General features: G+C 46.0%; 1 protein-coding gene across 4 annotated transcripts in view; it reads left to right on the plus strand.

Annotated features, from left to right (window-relative positions):
* MGAT5 (alpha-1,6-mannosylglycoprotein 6-beta-N-acetylglucosaminyltransferase) overlaps window positions 1-22,166 on the plus strand; it is a 336,584-nt gene that overhangs the window by 26,919 nt on the left and 287,499 nt on the right. For 2 of the 4 annotated variants that reach the window (XM_023259272.2, XM_045033706.1), the window contains exon 2: window positions 20,206-20,255. The gene's annotated coding sequence lies outside the window, so the exon portion shown is untranslated. Of the gene's footprint in view, window positions 1-9,447; window positions 9,596-20,205; window positions 20,256-22,166 lie in introns of those variants that run through there. The other 2 variants (XM_045033707.1, XM_045033708.1) reach the window with 2 other exon arrangements.

Raw genomic sequence — 22,166 nt, forward strand, 5'->3', positions numbered from 1 at the left:
AGATGTTAATTTGGAAATTCCCTCTCTTGCTCCTCGTGACACCCATGCCTGGAGGTTTCCGGTAGTCATCTCTGGTGGCTAGGAAATCACACCGGTGCTGGAGTGGCCTCCCTTTCACTCTACAGGTTGCATCTCAGTGCTCAAGACACTGGGCTGCTTCCGTAAGTTGAGCCTTCCAATGTATTTGAAAAGTGAGCAAATTCATATTAAGATTAGAAACACCATAGGGAATCTTAAATGTTTGCATAGAAGAACGGAACGCTTTTTAACACAGGGCAACATAATACAACTTAATCATGCTTCTCGCAAGTTAATTATAGGAGTTACAAATATATGGAGACAGCATGCTATAGGCGGTGTGGTCGGGTAATGAGGTACTAGTTCAAAGTTAATGACAGAATGCCTTCTGTTTCAACTCCATTGTATCTCTGTGAGGCTCTGTGACTTCTAAGTGTTACAAGTCTGGATTTGAGGCTGCTGTGAATTGGGCTCTTGCCAAATCTACACCCCATCTCTCCATGTTCGGTGTCCTTTGATTCTCGTTGCCTCTGTGCCTTCTCTGACTCAGGCTTGGAAAGAGTCAAGGTTGGAGTGTGTCTGCATTTTGCATAATTATCCGGCTGACAGAGCATGAGGAAGTGAACCTTGCAGGAACTTCCCTTCCATGGGGACAGCTCTCCCTTTTGTCTCCAGATGTTGACTTTTTTAGATCACTGCTAGTCCACAGAGACCTTAGTGAAGGAAAAGAAATGAGGTAAATGTAAAATCAATGTCTTTTTATTTATTTTTTTTAAATAATTACTGTTGAAAGATGTGGGGCCCGAGTCTTGGCTGATGAACATGGAGAACTGTTTTTTGTTTTTTGTTTTTTTTGTGAACTGTTTTGTCTCCAAGTTACATGCAGGTGTGACTGAGACCCTCTTTTAAAAGTAGAATGGTTCTCTGACTCCAGCTGTAGATCATCAATGCGTTAATGAAATAGGGAAGGGGTTTGCAGCATCAGTAACATAAGGACTGAAGGAGCTTGTTAAAAAGGCAGGTAGGTCTCAAGCCGGTCCCCCATTCCAGTCCCAAGGCACGGTGGTGCCCCATCTCAGGTGGTTCAAGAAACAGAAACACTGCAACATAGGACGTCGACCCCCTTTAGCCTTTTTAAAAAAATTTTTTTTTCAACGTTTATTTATTTTTGGGACAGAGAGACAAGCATGAACGGGGGAGGGGCAGAAAGAGAGGGAGACACAGAATCGGAAACAGGCTCCAGGCTCTGAGCCATCAGCCCAGAGCCTGACGCGGGGCTCGAACTCCCGGACCGCGAGATCGTGACCTGGCTGAAGTCGGACGCTTAACCGACTCTGCCACCCAGGTGCCCCCCCTTTAGCCTTTTTAAAGGTGCTGATGCTTGATCAGATCTTTGGTCTTTTTTTTTTTTTTTTTTTTTTTGGTCATCTCAGCATTGTAAAATTACTCTGCACCTTCCTCCAGACTACACTTTTTTGTTGAGTTTCATTTTGACCCCCTGAACTTCACACAGCCTGTCATTGGCAGGACAGATGCTCAAGGGCTAATTTCCCTGGAGAGGGATCCTGCTGTCACATGGTGGGAGATGCTGTCTTGTTTAAAAACAGAGAAATAAAACCCTCCATTGAACTCAGTGGTCTCCCTGAAGAGGTCTGAAAAGTAATCCAGTGGCGTGTGTTTGTTTCAAGCCTGTGTTGTTATTAATCCTGTTACAAATGATAATGCTTTCCATTTACAGGCTTGCTGTCTCAGAGGAGTTTTATGTATTGCATACTAGACCCTGCTGGGTGATTAAGCCACTCACTCGGCATCTTACAGGCCACTCGAGGACTATTTGCTTATGGCAGACTACCGCACTTCTTGGAGCGTTTGCTGAGTGGCGCATTCACTGGTGGTTATGGCTCCTTGGGAAGGGAGTGTCCTCGGGGCCTAATGCTTTGGGGGTTGAGGCCCAGAGAGATGGGCTCTCCTTCTGATCCTATCCCTTTATCTTTCCTACATCATTAGAAGCTTCTTTGTGGGGCAGGGGCAGGACTGTGGCTTTGTTTTTAAGGTCTCTTGTCCCATAGGGGAAAAAATACGGGAAACCTTTAAAAAACAAGAGGTGGTTATCTCAGTACTTTTGTAAATAAGAGGAAGACACAGCATTTTCCACTCCGTGTTAAAGTTTCAACCTAGAAGACAGAGAGACCTGCTGGCTAATTAAGGCAGTGAGGGTAAGGAGGAAGAATATGGGACACATGAATGGTGGGGGGATGGACAGATATGCAAGAGAGCTTCCGAGGGGCAGTTTGCCCACTTCTATAGTGTTTTAAGAAACAACCCTTCCAAACTCTGAAATCCATGTGGCCCTTTCAGAACTGAAGTAGGGAGGCTGTGACTGATTTACCTAAGGAACTGGTGCTATCATTGCCCGCCCTTTCCCCAGGCTCCGTGCTTGACCAGTCCATGCTGTGACCGGACGTGCCAGGCAGAGGGCGAAAGCAAGTCTCATCTGGGGAGACTGGAAGCCCAGCAGAACCCCCATTCCACCTGTCATGGGAGACAGGAAACCCAGCGGCTCCACTGGTTGGTTGGCGTGTCCCTGCAGCTGGCACAGATCTCAGTCAGTGGCTCTGATTCTCAGGCTCTGTAAGATGACCCTTTCATCCGAAGTCGGCTAACAGTGATCACACCCCTCAGACTCTAAAAAAAAAAAATTTTTTTTTAATGTTTATTCATTTTGGAGACAGAGGCAGCATGAGCGGGGGAGGGGCAGATAGGGAGGCACAGAATCCAAACCAGCCTCCAAGCTGTCAGCACAGAGACTGATGTGGGCTCGAACTCACAAACTGTGAGATCATGACCTGAGTCGAAGTCGGATGCTGAACCAACTGAGCCACCCTGGTGCCCCAGCTCTCCTCAGACTCTAAATCTAACCCAAGAAAATGGCCGAATACGAGCTCTCTCCAAGACCTGTACATTTTACCAAGTCAGAGGTAGATCTTTTGCAAGCCACTCTGACAAATGTGCTGTCTGTCATACCCTCACTAATGAGGGGTGAGGCAATCCAGGCAAATGAAACTCCTTGCTCAAGTATGACCGAGAAGCCTCTTTCTACATCTAAGTTTGATTCTGATCATTGTTTATGAGGGTCCTGTGTGAGGCTATCTTGGCCATGTGTGGCCTTTCCTGTGAGTAACCGCATCCATTCTAAACAGGGAAGGACTTTTTCCTCAAAATGCTAAAGTTTAGGGATAACAGTGGCTCAGATTGAAGAGGCCGAGTGTGATATTTCTGTCACAATGACAGCCCTGTGTTTTGGGTTAGTCCCACAGGATGGGAGCCCTCTTTTTAGCCCTTATTCTAATTCTGTGATGGGAGATGCAGGGGTGGGTTAGGACGCGTACTGACTTTGTTCGGGACTTTTAGAACTTGGCAGGCAGCCTCTGGGAGAATCCCTTCTTTCTCTGCCACCTGGGCATTTCTCTTGCCTGGACAGCTGTCTCCACCACCACACTGGCCCAGGCCACTACCACTTCTTGCCTGGAGGATGCAGTGGTCTCTGCCTCCATCTGTGTACACAGCATCCACAGAGAGCTTTTGGAAATGCAAACCAGATCACTGCCATCAGCCCACAGCTCCTCTCTCCCTCTGAGAGGCAGCCTGTCGAGGCGGTTGAGGGCTTGAGTGCTGAAGTTGGTTCAGCTCTGTTCTAATTTTCACCAGCTGGGTGACATAGGGCAACTTAATTAACCTCTGTCCTCATCTGTGGAGATGATGATGCTATTAGAACCTGCATATGAGTGGTTATAAGGATTACATGTTTATTGGAGTGTTTAGACCAGTGCTGAATGTTAGTTAGGTTTATTGTTAGGATTCTGCCTAAAATACACAGCATCCTTACAAGCTTAGACTCCATCTCATGCTCTTGATGAAACCCATGGGGTACAGCAAGATCCAAGGCCAGGCAGCTTCTCTAGGCCAGTTACTCCTGCTTCCTTCTGAGTTTTCTACCCACGCTGGCTTCTCTAAAGCACCAGGCTCTCTTCTTCCCCAGGGCCTTTGCACAAGCTTGACCTCTGCCAAGAATGTTTGCTTCCTTTCCTCTTTTCTTGGTCAACTCCTGCTCCTCCTTCCTATGCCAACGTAATTGCTTCTTCCTCAGGGAGGCCTCCCTGGATGACTGAGGTGAAAATAGGTCCACATCATTCTCTGTGGTATCCTTCCCCACCCCCATTCTTTTCTTTCATAGTGTCTGCCAGAGTTGGTAATTCTGTATTCATTTGTATGTAGGGTTGCTTGATCTTCAAGCTCTCCTGTGCTTTAAGCTCCATGAAGCCAAGGATGGGCCTACAGCACCCAGCACAAACCTGGTTTAGGGCCTGCACTACTCCCTAACCTGTGATGAATGAGTGCTCCTACCCTAGCTGGAATTGTGAGCTTCTTTCCTGGACCCTCTGTTGTTGTGTGACATGGTGTTTATTCGCAGAGACCTTTCCAAATAACATTTCTAGGTCATAGGTCAGCCGTGAGGCCAGGAGATAGAGCTTAGTGGTTCTCAAACTGTAGCATGCATTAGAAACACCTGGAGGGCTTGTTAAAGCACAGATTGCTGAGCCCACCCCCACAGTTTCTGATTTTGTAAGCATGGTGTGGGGCTCTAGAAGTTGCATTCCTTTTTTTTTTATTTTTTTATTTTTTGAAGTTTATTTATTTTGAGAGAGAGGGAGAGGGAGACAGAGAAAATGCGAGGGGAGGAAGGGTAGAGAGAATCCCGAAGAGGCTCCACACTGTCAGCGCAGAGCCCAACCATGGGGTTAGAACTCATGAACTGTGAGATCATGAGCTGAGCCTAAATCAAGAGTCAGACACTGAACTGACCGAGCCACCCAGGCGGCCCTAGAATTTGCACATCTGACAGGTTTCCAGGTGATGCCGGGGCTGCAGGTCTGGCGGCCATGCTTTGAAAACCACTGCTAGGGGAACTCCAACAGTGCCCAGAGGCCTGCTATGTCATGGAAGGTCACGGAGGGAATAAAGGGCTAGGAGAAAAATAAACAAGCTGGCTTATTATGGTCGCTTCAGGTAAGTTTGTCCTACTTCCTGCCGTCCTCACTGAGCATAATGCTCTGTGCGGTTAACAACCTCAGAGTGGGAACACCTGCTCTTCCTACTTTTTATTGCTCGGGTGGTCAAATGCAGGGGCTCTACGGGTTTGAGGTCTGGGATCCCTCAGGAGAAGAATGTTTTAAAGGAGCTTGTTGTAATCATGCTGTTAAGACCCCAGAGCTAGGACCCCAGGGGTTTGATTGAAGCTAGATTTAGCATAGTTCTTGACGGCAGCTCCTTCTGCGGCGTGTTCTTGCAGAAACACGCCTTGTGAAGGACACTTGAGTGGGCCCTCTCGTGTTCCTCTTCACTGACTGAAAGCGACAAGAAAGCTCTTAGTTTGCAGTGGTCCTAGAATAGGTAGGCACTTTCCAGAAGCGTGATCTCCTTCCTCGTCATCACAGCCGCCATGCTGTGTTCATGGCTTTCAGGGGCTTTACATGGGCGCCAGCGGCAACTTCTTCCCCCGTGTCGGAGCGGGGGACTGGTGTCGCCGCAGCCAGGCCTTTGGCATCCGGTACGTCCAGGTTTGATGTCACTCCTGTGGATATGCCTTCAGGTAACTAGCGTCTCGGTCTTTCCTGGCTTATAAGATGGGGATGATGCTACACAGGGCATCCCCTACACCCCTATGGTGTAGGGGTGAAAGCAAAGGAATCAAGTTGAAAAGGCTTGCCGCTTCTTCACTGCTGTGACCCCGAGCAAGGTTGAATGTTCTGTAGTCTCCGCATCATCCTTCATCGTGTGGGGATTAGAATGGTACTTGCCTCTTGGGGTTCTTGGGAAGATGACATACTTGGGAGAGCTGGTGGGATCCAGGGCAATCTGTAGTTGAGATAATGGTGTTGTGCCGACGTTGAATACTTGGTTTTGAGAAATGCATTGTGGTTGGGTAAGATGTTCACATTGGGGACTCTGGACAGTATACAGGGAATCTGTACCGTCTTGGCAACTTTTCGGGAAATGGGGAATTATTCCCAAAGGAAAAGTGTATTTTATCTTAACATTTATTCATTTTTGAGAGAGCGTGTGAACGGGGGAGGGGCAGAGAGCGAGGGAGACACAGAATCCGAAGCAGGCTCCAGGCTCCGAGCTGTCAGCACAGAGCCCCACGCGGGGCTCGAACCCACGAGCCGTGAGATCATGACCTGAGCCGAAGTCGGCCGCTTAACCGACTGAGTCACCCAGGTGCCCCAAGGAAAAGTATATTTTAAAAAGTGTGAAGCATCCAGCAAAGTGCTTGGGATTTAATAAGATCTCAGTAAACCGTAACTCAAAGGGTCATTTTAACCAAAGTGTATTGTCTGGCTGACTACTTTACAAATGATATATTAGGGGGTACCTGGGTGGTGCAGTCAGTTAAGCATCTGACTTCGGCTCAGGTTCGGTTTGTGAGCTCGAGCCCCGCTTTGGGCAAGCCCCACTTCTCTGTCTCCACCCTCACTCATTTGCATGCTCTCTGTCTCTCCCTCCCTCTCTCTCTCTCCCTCCCTCTCTGTCTCTCCCTCCCTCTCTGTCTCTCCCTCCCTCCCTCTCTCTCCCTCCCTCCCTCTCTCTCCCTCCCTCCCTCCCTCTCTCTCTCTCCCTCCCTCCCTCTCCCTCCCTCCCTCCCTCTCCCTCCCTCCCTCTCCCTCCTCCTCTCTCTCCCTCCTCCTCTCTCTCCCTCCTCCTCTCTCTCCCTCCTCCTCTCTCTCCCTCTCTCTCTCTCTTTCTCCCCATCCCTCCCTCCAAAACAAAACAAAACACAAATGGTATATTAGTTTTCTACTGCTGCTATAATAAATTGCTAACGAGTAGCTTTAAATAACACAGATTTGTTAACTTAGGGTTCTGGAGGTCAGAAGTCCAAAATAGGTCTCATGGAGCTAAAATGAGGGTGTCAGCAGGGCTGCATGTTTCCTGGAGGCTCTGGGGGAGACTCTTTTTTCCAGCTTCTAGAGGCAGCCTTGTATTCTATGCCCCATGGCTCCATCTTCGAAGCTAGTAATCAAATCACTTTGACTTCTGCCTTCATCGTTATATCTGCTTCTGACTCTGACCACCCCCCCCTCCCTTTTTTAAGGATCTTGTGATTACATCTGGCCCATTTGGATAATCCAGGATAATCTCCTTTTAAAATCCTTAACTTAATCATATCAGCAAAGGCCCTTTTACCTTGTCAGGTAACATGTTCATAGGTCCTGGACAGAGATATCTGTGGGGGAGCATTCTGCCCACTGCAAGTGGTACCTGTTCTTTGGTTTCCTTGGGTGAAGTTTATGTGCAGGGGGCAGAGAAAGGAGCTTTGCTCTCCAGCTGTTTACCTTGGAGGTGTGAGCTCTGTGTGGGTGGGTGCCGAGGGTTCAGGCCACTGTTTAATGTCTGTAGATGTGTGTGATGCACAGCTGAGCGTAATGTTACTGAGTGTCCATATGGTCCGTATTCTTGACTTGTGGGCTTGATACTTTTGGGCACAGAAACGGGGATGCCAGGTATGTCTTAGCAGATCATGCTAATGTGTGTTCTGTTGAGTCTGAAAGCTGATAGCCCCAAACCCCTTGTAAGCACGGGTTGTGGGTCATAGATGAGACTGGATGCCACACTCCCTTAGTTCCTTGTTCAAGTCCCTTTTCCTACTGCTTCTCTTTCTCTTTACCTGCCCCTCTGTCCGTCCGGGCTGTCTAGCATGGAAGCCACTTAGCGCCGTGTGTTTGGCTGTTGAGTACTTGAAATGCAACTCCTCTGAATTGAGATACGCTGAAAACATAGAATACACGTCGAATTTTGTGAGGTGAATGTGCTAACCACTATACTAGGGACACAAGAATACACATTGAATTTTGAAGACAGTGTGGAGAAAGGAATGTGAACGAGTTCATTAATGATTAATATCAATTACATGTTTTACAATACTTTGTCTACGTAGGGTTAAATTACGTTATCAAAATTAATGTCACCTGTTCCTTGTTACTTTGTAATGTGGTTTGGAGAACATGTAGACTTACATATGTGGCTCCTATTATATATTTTTTGGACAGTGCTAGCCTAAATTCTGCTAATCTATGGTCTGTGTATGAAGGGTCCCCGTTATTTCTGTCCGTGTCATGTAAAAGCCTTCCCCAGAACTTCTTTCTTTCTTCCCTTCCCCCCTCCTTCCACCCTTCTTTTTGTCTTTTCTCTTCCTTCTCTTTCTCACTCCACACTCCTTTTCTGTTGGCTTGCAAGGAGCCTGCTAAATGAATCCGTGGAGTTGGGAGTGTTAAATCATTTGAATCATGACAAGGTTGCTCAGAGAGAAAGGTGGCTGGTGCTTTACGCTGGCTCGCGATGTCAGGAAGTTAATCACTATTTGCAGCTCACGATTCTTCCTCTTTCCTTCCTAGAAGATTCTGGGTTTTTTGTTTATCTGTTTTGTTTTAGTTGGGGGTGGTAGCATTTTTTTTTTTTTCTTAAGAGCTCCCTCCTCTCAACTGTGCCTTGAAAATAGCTGCTCTGGACAAGGGCAGTGGTCTCGTGCTCGCAAAAGGGCCGCAGAATCATCTGGGGAGCGAAAATGCAGATTCCTGAGCTCTGTGCTGCTGAGTTTTGCCCAAAATGAGGCTGGATTTACACCCAACAATTCGATAAGCACATGTGTCTGACTGGTGCGGCCGTACAGCCCAGGCTAACGTGGTGTGCCTCAGTTTCCACTCCTGCAAAGTGCCCACTGGTTTGCCAGAGCCGCTGGTGGGAAATACTGATGAGGAGGGGCACCAGCTGTCCCTGGGGATGGGGTTGGGGGGGGAGGGGTCGGCCAGTGTCCTGGGGACACAGGTGACCATCCCTGCTCCCTAGCACCCAGCACCTGAAGATGGCTTGTCAAACCTGAGAGGTCTTTCTTCATTAGCACTCAAGTGAGAGGTCAGTGAAAGGGCACACGGTCAAGAGGGGCCAGTCCCGAGGTGATGAGCGAGAGCTCTGTGGTGAGACAGTTGGGGTGCACGTGCTTGGCTCGGCCACCTGTCAGCTGTGCGACTTTGTGAGGTTGTTCTGACTCTGTGTCGCAGTTCCTGCTTTGGCACGTGGTTGTAGCTCCCAAATGGGGCTGTCCTGGAAACTGCACGGGGGCCTTGGCGGGTAGGTGAGCGTCCAGCAACGCCGGCCGCTGCTCTGCTGCCCCGCAGCTTTCACTGATGTTCTCCGATACTTGTCGGGAGCGTCAGGCTCCCACCGGCCCGGAGGGTGCAGCTGACTTGGCCGTGTGAGCGAGCCCCACCTGCGAGCCCCGAGGTGGGTGTGGGCCGGGGGAGAACAGGGAGAACCGGGCAGCTGGAGCAGGTGAGGCGGCCCGGGGCAGAGAGCTGCCTGCAGTACTCACAGATGCGCAGTGAGTTGGCGGGTCTTCAGAGAGATGGAGGCCCTTGTGAAGCAGCCTGGTTAGCTCACGCCCCTTGGATTCTGACAAGCTCTCCCGCCTAGGGCCTGCATCAGAGAGGAGGCTTCTCTCTGCACCAGATGACTTGGTAAGGTAAGAGCTCATGTGCCCCAGCAAGCCCAGTGTGGTGAGCCTGCTGGGCCCTGCTCTGGTGGCTGGGGCTGGGCCTGGGAGCCCCCGGAAGAAAGTGAAGTCATTTTCCAGCTCTGTGCAGTAAGGCTGTGGCCGAGAGGACACGTATTTCTAGCGCGAACCTGGTTACCTGGTAACTCCTGTAACTTCTGAGCGCTGGCCTCGTGCCCTTCCTCTACCCTCCAGCAGTTGAGACCTGGGTCAAGGATTCCACCACCTCCCACCCGCGATGCCCCGTGGGCCCCAGGACAGGACCTTGGAGGAGCAGAAAGAAACTAAGTAGCCCCCGGGGCCCTAGGTAGGCAGAGAGTAGGAGCTCCGGGCCTCCCTGTGCTCTGACTGCCCCTCTGAGTTTGCAAAACCTTGCAAAATGTATCTGAAAGAGTTTTATGTTTCTTCCCATTAAAGGGTATCCTGGCTGGGACTGTCTTTAGTGAAGTTTGTAACATCTTATCCACTGGAATGTTCATTCCATATCTGGGAATATTTTTTCTCTCTGCACTTGGGGCTCTTTTTTGTTAGACTGGTTTCAATCACAGATTCATTTTTCAAAAAGTAACCAATAGTAGCAGTGTGTTTTCCATTCAGGAATGGCCTTGCTAGTGTTATGTGTAAATATGAGCAGCTATGAATATTTAGAGATTGACAAAGCTATAAAAATGAGGAGGCACATATTTGCCTTGAGGAAATGAGTCTCCTTGCAGCTCTCAATGTAATTTTTATGCATTCCCTGTGTGAGGACTCTGGCTCATGACCCAGGTGGTGGGGGTTGTCAGCCGAAAGGCCGGCCTGGTTTACGAGCTTAAAGAATGTGACCGGAAGGAGATGACAGATGTGAGCAAGGAGCACGACGGTTTTTTTGTTTGTTTTTTGTTTTGTTTCCTTTTCCAGTTGTGTTTTGTTTTGAATTAAAATCCTCTTTAGTAAATGCCATTAATTGAGCTGCTCACCATGTGCTGGGAATTTCAGATATAGTCCCTCACTTAATCCTTAGACTGACTCTTTGAGGTTGATTATTTATCACATTTTAGGGATAAAGATACTGTAGCTTAGTGGTTGAATAATTTTCCCCGAGGTCCCACGGCCAGGATCAGAATAGAGTTGGGATTTGAACACAGGTGATTTTAATCCTTGTAACCATGTTGTTTCTATGCTACATGTCCCCCCCCCTCCCCCCCGCCCGCCCTTTTAAATGTTTATTTTTGAGAGAGAGAGCCTAAGCAGGAAAAAGGGCAGAGGGGCGCGGACAGAGGGTCTGAAGCAGGCTGTGTGCTGATAGCAGAGAGCCCAATGAGTGGCTTGAACTCACAAACCGTGAGATCATGACCTGAGCCAAAGTCGAATGCCTAACCGACTGAGCACCCAGGCGCCCCTCCTGTCCTCTGAAGGAGGCTTACTAATAATAGGAGAAAGAAGGGTAGAGTAACATTTGTTGAATGTCTACTGGGTGCTAGGTGCTTGGCTACGTGCTTTACCATTGTCTCGAACCCTCCGCGCTCCTGGGGGTAGGTACTATTATTACCTGGGTTTCACAGAAGGTAAAAGGGAGGTGTAGAGGTATTAAGTGCCTTGCCAAGCAAGTGGTGGAGCTGGAATTCATGAGGCAGAGGCAGCCCAGAGTCTAGGCTCCGTCCTGCAGCATGGAGCCTCCATGGGCTTATGGTGAATAAACTGTGTATTGAAGGGGTCTTAGTGGTCTGAGAATCCAGTCAGACTAATGGGCTTACAAGCATGGATTGGGGCTCTTTTCAGTGGATTATCAAATATTTGAGAAACATCGGTTTTGTGTAAGATTCTGAGTCTAACATGCTCCTCAGAGATCTGGAAAAGTATGACCTGCCCTGTTCTTGAGGAGCTGACATTCTGGTTCTGAATGTTACCACACACAGGAGGGAACAGCACTTCAGGTTTGGGAAAGTTTCCCAGAGTAGATGTTTGTGATGTGGGAGGGGTAAGTTGGATATGTTGGGGGCGGGGAAGACATGGTGACAGGGAGAAGAGAGACTAGTGCCTTGTCTGCCCTGATTGAGGAGGGCAGACAAGGCCAGGGTTTGATCTTAGAAATGGTGGCCTAAGCCACCTTGTGAGACGGTGTGCGTGCGTGTGTGTGTGTGTGGGGGGGGGGTTGGGTGTTCCTGAGGTGCATCTGGCAGGTTATCAGGAATGGATTGGGAGGGAGGGGGATGAGGCTGGAGAAGGTCCACCAGGTCACAAAGCTATTGTTGTGAGCCACTGAGCAGGAAGGGTTAATGCTGGAACTTTCATTAGGTCTTGTAATTCCATGGGCAAAGGTGAGTAATGCCCTGAAGACAGGCAAGGGTGGGCCTTACTGATATGACTGAGGCGAGAGAGGAACATTTATCCAGGATCAGGTGATTTTCATAGGCTCTAAGAGAGGAATGTGTTAGTTTATCTCCCTTTCACTCCACAGGAAAGAATTGATTTGCATTTTTATTAGAAAACTCTCCACCTGGATTTCTTTTCCTAGCTCTACAGAGTTCCCATTCATTACTTTCTCATCGTGGTGAGAGAGGCCCAGGTGTGATCTGGAGTCTGGGACTGATAAGGGCAATTACCTGAAGGAGTTGGCATTGAAGGTGGCACGTGGACTTGGGTCCACCACTTTATAACCCATGTTGGCAGCCATGGAGACTGACTTGTCTTGGGCATATTGTGCAGATAGGAGGGAGCATGGGAGAGGAAAGCAATGAAGAACTGACCAAGGGAAGAGCTGCTATGCTCAGTGCACTTGGAGGTTGTAATCCTCAAAGGTCAGGTCAGTGACCTTGATGTTTAACACTCTGTGTGCTGTACCCCAGGCTTTCTAATCTAATAGTAACCACCAGTATGTTCTAGGATCTTGGCCTAGATGGGAGCTGTACCCAGAGTTTCTCAAGTTTTTAATTCCTGGAAATCTTTGAAGTAACTCCTTCCAGGTCAGATGTCACCACAGGGACAGAGGCTCTCTTTTCTAACCTTCTGTCAGACTTTGATTGTCACCAAAGGCTTGTCTCATTGCTAATTATCTAACTTTTAGTGAAGCAGTTGGGTGAGAGTGATTTGAGAAGTGGTGTCCTTGCATTGATTTCTTTAATCATTAGAAACAAGAGACCAAATTTGGGGATTTTGTCTTGCCAAGGAGGAATAGGGGAGATTAACTTTTTGAGAGAGTGTTTCAGTGAGGGTATGCCTCAGGGACGCCCTTGTGCATGCGGCTGTGGTTGCTGCTGAGTCTTTCCTGACCTACAGTTGGTTAGCATGGTTATTCTCAAATGGAAGGGTTTGTGATGATTGTGTCTTCTCATTTCTCTTCTCCGAGGCCTGTCCTTTATTTCTAAGTCTACAAATGACCTAACTTGTCACGGAATGTTATTCCTTAAAGGATGAGCTCCAAAGACCCATAGGTATGGCCACAGTTGGTCTGATGGTGCCGTTGATGAGTTCTATGGCGAACAGACTCAGTCCTCCTGCACACTGTTGGTAGGATATTAAATGAGAGCATGCCTTCTTAGCATATCTCTGCACCAGCACCACCCAGTACTACTTTCTGCCATGACGGAGGCGTTGTGTAGCGGAACTGTCCAATATGATAGCCACTAGCCACATGTGGACATTGGACCTTTGAAATGTGGCTGGTGTGTCTGAGGAACTGCATTTTTAATTTTTTTTTGTTGTGATTGAATTGAGCCACATGTAGTAAGTGGCTATCATACTGGACAGGACTGCTTGAGACCATGACCAGAGATGACCGATCCCTGTGTTAGGACTTGGATATAGGTCTCAGTTGGGCAGGCTTGTCTGTGCAGGGAGGGTTAAGACACTGCATAGTCTAGTGGACATTAGTCTAATAGCACAGAACTGTGACATTGTATTTAAATGTTGAGATGCAAACAAGACTTAGGTCAGTTGGAGCTAGAGTAGGCAGGGAAGTTTCTTAGAGGAAGATGGCATGTCTGTAGTTTGCAGGTCTTCTGGAATAATGTCTAGGCAGCCATAAGTGTTCTATTTACTCATGCTCTGGGGAAGTGGTGTGGAATGGAAGATTCCAGGCTTGGGAGCTTGACAGATCTGTGTGAAGATAGTGGTCACTTAAGCAAGCTAGGTAGCTTTCTGAGCTTCAGTTTCTTCATCTGCCAACTGTGTATAATTGTACCTCAAAGAGCTGTGGTTATGTTAACTTATACAAGGTACCTGGTGTCTTGGTACGTAGCAGGTTCTCAGTTAATGTAGACATTATCCTAGAAAATAGGAGTAGCATGTATGTGCATACTGAAGCTGCATGTTGAGCCTGAGTTTATGCTCCTTTTTATCCTCTGTAGAAGGCGACCTGCCTATTCAATACCTATTGAGCTAGGAGTCCTGAGACTGTTGTAGAGAGTCTAGAAAACACAAGGATGGGAAGAGACAAGTAATATACAGAGGGACCCTTGGAAAATTGAGAATTGTAGTGTGATAAATCAATTCATCTCTGGGGTCAGTGGTAAGGGCACAGGTTTATTGGTGCATATTGCAGTCTTCAGAACTCTGGCCTTTATTTTCCTCCCCTTCTGGAGGAGTAGTCAGTGGAGTTTACAGCTTAAACACTCTGGGTTTCTGGGCATTTATTTGCATGGCACCTTAAACACATCCTGGAGACAATTCCATTATCATTTCCTTATCTGCATTCTGTGTTTACTTGAACATGAGGTTGATTTAGTATCTTACAAGAACTGAACACTGTCTTGCAGACATCATTAATCTAACCTTTCTTATCCAGCATAAGTGTGAAATTAATCAAAAAGGAAAGGGAAACTAATAATATGCTGGTATTCACAATTCATCAGGAGACCTCACAACAAGTATGAAATTAACTTCTCCAAATTAATACACATATCAACAAATTAAAGGTAGGGAAAAGGATTATTTATTATTTAGGAAATGCTCCTTAATGCTTCCTTCTTTGATAATTAGTTAGATGATGGGTGTTGTCTGGTGATAGCTGTTGAGTATTGTGAGGTTACCTTAGGACCACAGAATGCATTAAATCACCTCCCCCAGCCCCCATATTTCACTCAAATAAATGAGATACAGCCGGATGGCTAATGTGTACTTGTTTGATGTCAATTGGAAAAGGTGTGCCCAAACACTTGGAGTTTTGATTTTTATTTACAATAAGCTAAATTTGATCCTGGGTTCTGTGTTTCCTTGTTATGACATGTGGTATGATCACTTTCAAAGGATACATTATTGTGAACACATTATGGGAAAGAATGGAGTGTTATAATTATAACTCTCTATTACAGCTTTTGCTGAGGTTGATAAAGGACAAGCTTTTGTTACTGAATTGTTCCTGTAATTACAGCAGAAATAACAGGCAGCAGTCACCTTCCATTAGGGGTGGGCAAGAAGGATCCTTACCATTTAAGTGATCACATAAGGTGCTGAATGAATCATCATCAGCCTCATCATGAAGAATTAAAAATAAACGGAACAGCTGACATCATCCTACAGCAGGTTTTATGGATCCGAGAAATGCCAGATAGTGGAAGGAAAAGAGCTGTATGTTCTGATGCCCCAGCCCATGTGTTAATAGCCTATTGGAAGTGGTTCTTAAACTTGAGCCAGCATCCGACTCTCCTGGGCCCCAGCCTAGTGTCTCTAATTCAGTAGGGGTGTGGTGGGGTCTGAGATTTTGCATTGCTAGCTTCACAGATGATGTTGATATTGTTGATTTGAGACTGTGTGTTGAGAACATTTGGGCCAAAGGACAGAAACAGGTGTAATTTGGGGAAGGTTCAAGCAACTGAATTCCAAGATTAATTCCTTAGTGCCTGTTAAAATAATCTTGATGAAAATACTAATCACTCTTGGGGATGGTGTGCAAGCTTTGTCAAGGGATTCTGCTCTTCCTGACATTGTGAGTGAACCATAAAAAACAGGGGCAAACCTAGATAAATGGTGTCCCTGGCTCTCCCAGCCCACTGTCCTCATGTCTTGGTAAAATCTTGGATAAATGTGTTTTTTTTAACATTATTTTATTAAAAAATTTTTTTAATGTTTATTTCTGAGAGAGAGAGAGAGAGAGAGAGAAACAGAATCTGAAGCAGGCTCTGCACTGTCAGCTCGGAGCTGGACACAGGGCTCAAACTCACAAACCATGAGATCATGACCTGAGCAGAAGTTGGATGCTTAACCAGCTAAGCCACCCGCGTGCCCCTGAATCTTGGATAAACTTTGATGGGTACAAATACCTCTAGAATTCAAGTTACCTATGAATTCTCAAGTTGCAAGGTTTGCATTTTTTTTACTTGTCCATCAAACACATTTTACCTGGGGACCATCTGGAGGAGAACAGTCATTTTAACTAAGGGTATTGCAAGTCCCCGGTCACTGAATCATTGTTACTGTCACACCTGCCGTGCAAAATAGCTGTTAGCAAAATGAAAATCTGATGTAACCAGCATTACGAGAGGCTGTGGTTCCAGGCTTCTGACTGGTTCTAGAGCTGCCTTTTTTTATCCTATGAATGATCGTTCAGCAGTAGCAGCCACAGCGGTAAGAATCCCTAATATTTGTGGAGGGTTCCCTGTCTGAGGTGGTAGCTGTGGTTCTGGCTGTGTTGTGTTAGCTCAGATGAATCCCACTGCCGTTCTGTGAATGAGACACCATGATCACCTCTGTTCAGACACAAGAAGATGGAGACTGAGAGAGCCACTTGGTGGTCCTCACACAGCTTGTGAGCATTGGACTTCTCTCTTTGAGTCCAGGCAGCATGAGCAGTGTGGGGCAGATTTAGATTGGACTGTATTTGGGGAGAAAGTTTCAGTGGCATTGCGATGAGAGGCCTCCCTGAAATGGAAAGGTGCTAGAAAGTTTTGAAGTATGTTGCAACCAAAAGTATTTAAGGTTAAGTTGTGTAAGTTCTGATGTCAAGGATCGCTTTAGATCTTTGTAACTGTGCAAAATTTCACTGTGTGGTGAATTTAGCTGCCCTGCCCCACATTAAGATGAAAGCCATTTGAAGCCAGCATTGCCATTGTGGTTTTGTTTTGTTTTGTTTTTTTGCTATGTGACTATCTGATATTATCTGATATTTGATCAGGAAGATTGAATGATAAAAGCTTATAAACATGCTTATGATTCTCTCTTGGGTACCAGTCGGTACATCTTATCATTTGAAATGATTTCTGTAGGCAAGAAAATACTTTGGACAGAGCCATACGCTCCCTTCAACTATTTTCTCACATGAATACATGTATGGAACAGGGTTGGTGCTGTCCGTGAGCCACCTTGGCTTATTAACCTCCAGAAAAGGAGACAGGGAAAGACTGTTTTGAGCTATGTCCATGGTTGTTTGGCATTACGATTCTGAGACATGGAGAGACATGGTTCATAGGGAATAAGACGGTGAAAAACTTGAGTGTAAACTTGAGAAGAGGATCAACCCAGAAGATTCTGGTGCAGAAGGACATGAGGGGCAAGGAGGTGTGAGACCCCTAGGTCTGGAATTGGCCACCATCGTCATGTGTTACTGGATCCAAAGGAGATTCTGTGGTGGTGATTCTCAAACATGCAAGGGAAGGGGGTGGGAGGCAAGAAACTCCAGGGCAGATTCCTTATAGAATACCACCCTAGAGTGCAGAGCTAGTCAAGTAGGGTATTTTGCTACCCGTTTGTAATCTCTTTTATCCAAAATAACAAATCATGGGGTTAAATGTTGGTTGAAAATGGGATTCCAGCTTTTCCTGGCTACTTTTTCACTTTGTCTCCTGTGATCACCACCTTTTTCTTTTTAGATTGAATTGAATTCCCATGATGCTTTACAAATGCTCTCCTAATTTAGGTGTAATTAAGAAAGGGAGGAAAATCAAAGCATGAGCCCAAGAAGAGAGTGAGGGAGCCTATTAATGCCCAGAAAACAAACGTGTGGGTGAAATCTTGATGAAGCTGTAAAGTGCTGCTGTTCTGAAAATGTGGGAGGAGAGGGGTGCCTGGGTGGCTCAATGGGTTAAGCATCAGACGCTTGGTTTCAGCTGCAGGTCATGATCTCATGGTTTGTGAGTTTGAACCCTGCATCAGGCTCTGTGCTGACAGTGAAGAGCCTGCTTGGGATTCTCTCTCCTCCTCTCTCTGCCTCCCCACTGCCCATTCTGTCTCTCTTTCTCAAAGTAAATGAATAAACTGAAAAACAAAATGAGGAAGGAGAAAGGACTTCCTTCCATGTTTTCTTGATCTAGAGACCTAGCTAGAAGTGACTATAAGTTCTCATTAATGTTTTACTTATTTAGCTCCTCAGCAAATGATAATTTAAGATGAGTTGATCATGAAAGTTTGCTGAGGATAGGAATGAATGGCCCTTTGGTTTCATAGTGACCATGAATTTTGCTAATGATAGAGCCAAGGGTAATGCACTCGTTTTCATAGGACTTGGGGAATAGCTTGTCTGATGCTTAAGGGGAAATCAAGGTTGAGTTTTTAGTTAATGTATTATCAAAGGAAAATTCAGATTTGAGAGCATTGAACTTTTTGTGGGGGGAGGAGGCACATCATGCACATTTAAAAAATCATACAGTCTTAACTGCTCGATCCCAGCCCTCACTCAGAAAATTGCCCTGTAATGCACCAGTTGAGATGTTGATGAAAACAGACAGAAAAGAGCAAAAACACAGAAAGTAGGCCTTTATCATTTAGGTCTAAGGCACATGGATATTCATTTTGCTAGCTTATGCCACTACACATGATTGAAGGGGTTTTGATAGTGACCAAAATGCTCAGGATTGTTTTCTTAAAATACATCTTGATGACTGGACTTGGTGGAATTAGCAGCTTCTTTGGTTTCACAGTATTGCATCCTTATAAACTGTTCTTTCACCTCAGAGCTGTGTCCAAATGGAGACTGATATAAAAAGGGGGCCACACAATCACTGACATTGACGGAGTGCTTTCTAACCTTCCATCCTTCCTTTTTTTTTTTTTTAAATGAAGTCCACTTAAAAAAATTTTTTCAATGTTTATTTGAGAGAGTGCATGCAAGTGGGGGAGGGGCAGAGAGAGAGAGAGAAGACAGAGGATCTGAAGCAGGCTCTCTGCTCTCAGAACAGAGATGTGGGGCTCGAACTCCTAACCATGAGATTATGACTTGAGCCGAAGTCGGCTGCTTAACCGACTGAGCCACCCAGGTGCCCCTGACCTTCTGTCCTTCTTCAGTAAACATTTCTGAGGTAGGACTGATGGCTGGAGTTGGTGGTTTGGAATGACCGCTGGTCGAGCCTCTTCCAAGTGCCCTGGCACACAGCTGTCTGGTATTGCTCAGAGATCATTGACACACAGGTGTTAATGCTGCGAGGGGTAGTTAGTTGTATGCTGTAGACCATATAACAATTTTGATGTAAAAGATTTTGATTTAAAAAATAACCAAACTCAGGGGCGCCTGGGTGGCTCACGTGGTTAAGCATCTGACTCTGCATTTTGGCTCAGGTCATGGTTTCACTGTTTGTGAGTTCAAGCCCCCGCATTGGGTTCTGCATTGTCAGTGCGGAGCCTGCTTGGAATTCTCTCTCTCACCCTCTCTGTCTCTGGCCCTCCCCTGATTGTTCTCTCTCTCTCTCTCTCTCTCTCTCTCTCTCTCTCTCTCTCTCTCTCAAAATAAATAAATAAACTTAAAAAAATAGCCTAATTCAGACATTTTGTAGCAGCAAATGATGCATGATGTTCTTCCATGAGGTTCTTCAGTGGTGAAGCAGTTGGTTAGTTTTAGAATACTTCTGGGCAGTCCGCTTGAAGATGGGTCTGTGCAGCATGGTTTTTATTTTTTTCCTCCCTCCTCCATTCCCCCTCTCTCCTTCCCTCCCTCACTGTTGAACTATTTCAGTTTTCTAATTCTCTGCTGACAAATTCCAGGAATATCAGAAATATGCAGTATATATCTGTTAAAGGACATGTACCCCCCCTTTTATTTTATAAAGGAATATTATAGAGGGAAAATACTAGCTTTATCAGAAGCACAAAGATCTATTTCTAAAATGCTTTTCACTCTTTTTTTTTTCTTCTTCTTGAAGGTGAAGTGGCTGCAAGTAATCTGTTCCATTTGAATGAACAGGCATGTAATTCAATTGGGTTTATCTTCTATTGCAAACTCTTTAGTTTTTGGTAATAGAGCTATCTGTTTTTAAAAATGTGTGCATACATATATTTGGAACTGTGTGTGTATATTATTAACGCAGTCTAGTCCGGAAAGCATTAGAATTGGTAAAAGCTTGGGTTTAATGCCTCCCGAGATTTGGAGAAGCCCCATCATTGCCAAACATAGTCTTGCTCCTACTGAGCTAATAATGGATGATTTGGGGTCTTAACACGTGCGATCATACATTTTTTTTTTTTTTTTTTAGGTGAATGCCTTTGGGTGTTGAAGTGATCGGGCTTCCCAGCTGGCTATTTTTAGGCTATCTCTTTTTGGGAGACTGTGTTGAAAGGCAACTGGGTTCCAAAATGGGAGAAATAAAGTCCATAGAAGGTCTTTGTCAACCTGTTGGCAATAGGTCAAGAAGTTAAAGAGGAGAAACTTAACAGTGTCTTTGTCTTTGTGATTTCAGGAGTGATTACTGTTCTGAAGTGAGCATTGGAGGAGGATCCATTAGGCCATGTAAGTACTGAAGTAAGCAGATATTCATGTGGCCGATTACAGACCCAGGATATTTGCCGTTGGGAGGGAGAAGTGCAAATAGTTGAGTCAGATGTTAGCATTTGGAACTGTGAGAATATAGACACCTAGTCCCAAAGGGCTGAGAGGTGGCTTTGCTAGTGCCACTCCAATCCTGAGGGAACATCTCTCGCAATCTGGTTAAAGCCTGGTGGAGCTTAATCTTTTGGGATAATTGGGTAAGGATATTTTAGCTGGTTAGAATTAGTCAAGTGACTAGAGCAGAAGTCCATTGATTATTTTATTCAGTCATTATCAAACACAACTTGATTTAGCTTGATCATGGCCGGTTACCCTGACATGGAATGGCTGGCTCCTTCAGAGCCAGTCATCCCAAACCTGACACAGAAGGTCATGGTGGGAATAGAAGTCAAACCGATGAATTGGACAGAATGATTCCTAAAGACTGCACAGTCTCCGAACTGTCTATATCAAGGAGCCATTGCTCAAGAAGTACATGTACTAAGTCCTCAGTTACGAACATATTTTATGGGGGAGGAAATGTGCTAAGTACTTTATTATTTGAACTGTCTGAATAGCCCGTAGCAATTAAAGTCAGTGTCCAGGCCACCCTTGAGGGTTACCTTGATGAATGAGATGTTCGACTTGGGAGCAGAGTATTTGGATTTCACAGTCTGATAGGATTTGGGTGTCAAGGTTATGGGGCTAACAAAATGAAACATTAAACATACTTCATTCCTGTTTCTTTGATGTATGTGGGTCTTTGAACACACTTTGTCTCTAACAACATCACAGGGGAAAAAAATACCACAGTGGGGGGAAAAAACACCCCAGCAACTCACAAGCAGACGAATGTCTGATAGGAATAAAAGCCTTAATGTTAGAGCTAGAAAATCATATGACCATGTGACTTTTATCAGAGGCTTCTCTCTAGCTGTCACCTTCAGAGTTTGTCCTGCTGGGAGGAACCAGAGAAACGAGAAGTGTCTCTTTTGGAACCTCAAAGGGATTCTGAATTTCTGAAGATGGGGAATTTTGTCTAAGATTAAATAGGCACATTTAATCCATCTCCCCCACCCCACCACGTACACACATGACTTAATTGTAATGGGACTTCATTTCAGGGGCTGGACAACTGAACAGTGTATCTTCAGGAGTCTGTTTGGAAGTGAGTTTACTGCTGACAGAGCAGTTCGTTTACTGCCCTCTGAGACTTGGCAGGCATGGCAGCTGGGGGTAGTGGCTGACGTCCTGGAGACCTGGAGCTGGGTCTGAGGTCCCTGATCCCCAGCTGCTGGGGCTTATGCTGTGGGAACGATGAAGATCTTTCCGCCTATCCTGTGCTGTGATCCCCTCCTCCCACCACCCTGTGTCTGTGTCTGCCCTTACCTCCTGCTCTCAGCTGTGCACTCTGTGGGGTTGACAGCCTTCATGGAGCAGACAGACGTGTTGGCATTGTGTGGCACCCCTGGGCTTTGTCTATCTGCCACCAAATATGTTGTCACCTTCCCTTTTGAGCCTGCCATATCTAGCTGCCTTTGAAGGAGGCCTGTTGGCTCCTTTGGGAATGACTACTGAAAGAGCAGCTGTCTGTCAGCCTCCTCCAGAGCCGTCGAATTGGGCTATTGTCAACCTGTTGTTGGAAGGGTTCCCAACACAGCAGACTTGGCTGGCATTGACATTTGTAACTGGGAAGCCATATCACAGATGAGTTTGCATTTCTTTATTTTTTCTTAAAATTTATTTATTCATATATTTAGGGAAAGAGAGAGCATGCATAATCAGGGGAGGGACAGAGAGACAGGGTGAGAGAGAGAGAATCCCAAGAGGCTCTGCAGTGTAAGCACCGAGCCCGATGTGGGCTCAAACTCATGAACTGTGAAATCATGGCCT

The sequence above is a fragment of the Felis catus genome, chromosome C1 (genome assembly GCF_018350175.1).
Source record: "Felis catus isolate Fca126 chromosome C1, F.catus_Fca126_mat1.0, whole genome shotgun sequence".
Taxonomy (NCBI): Eukaryota; Metazoa; Chordata; class Mammalia; order Carnivora; family Felidae; genus Felis; species Felis catus.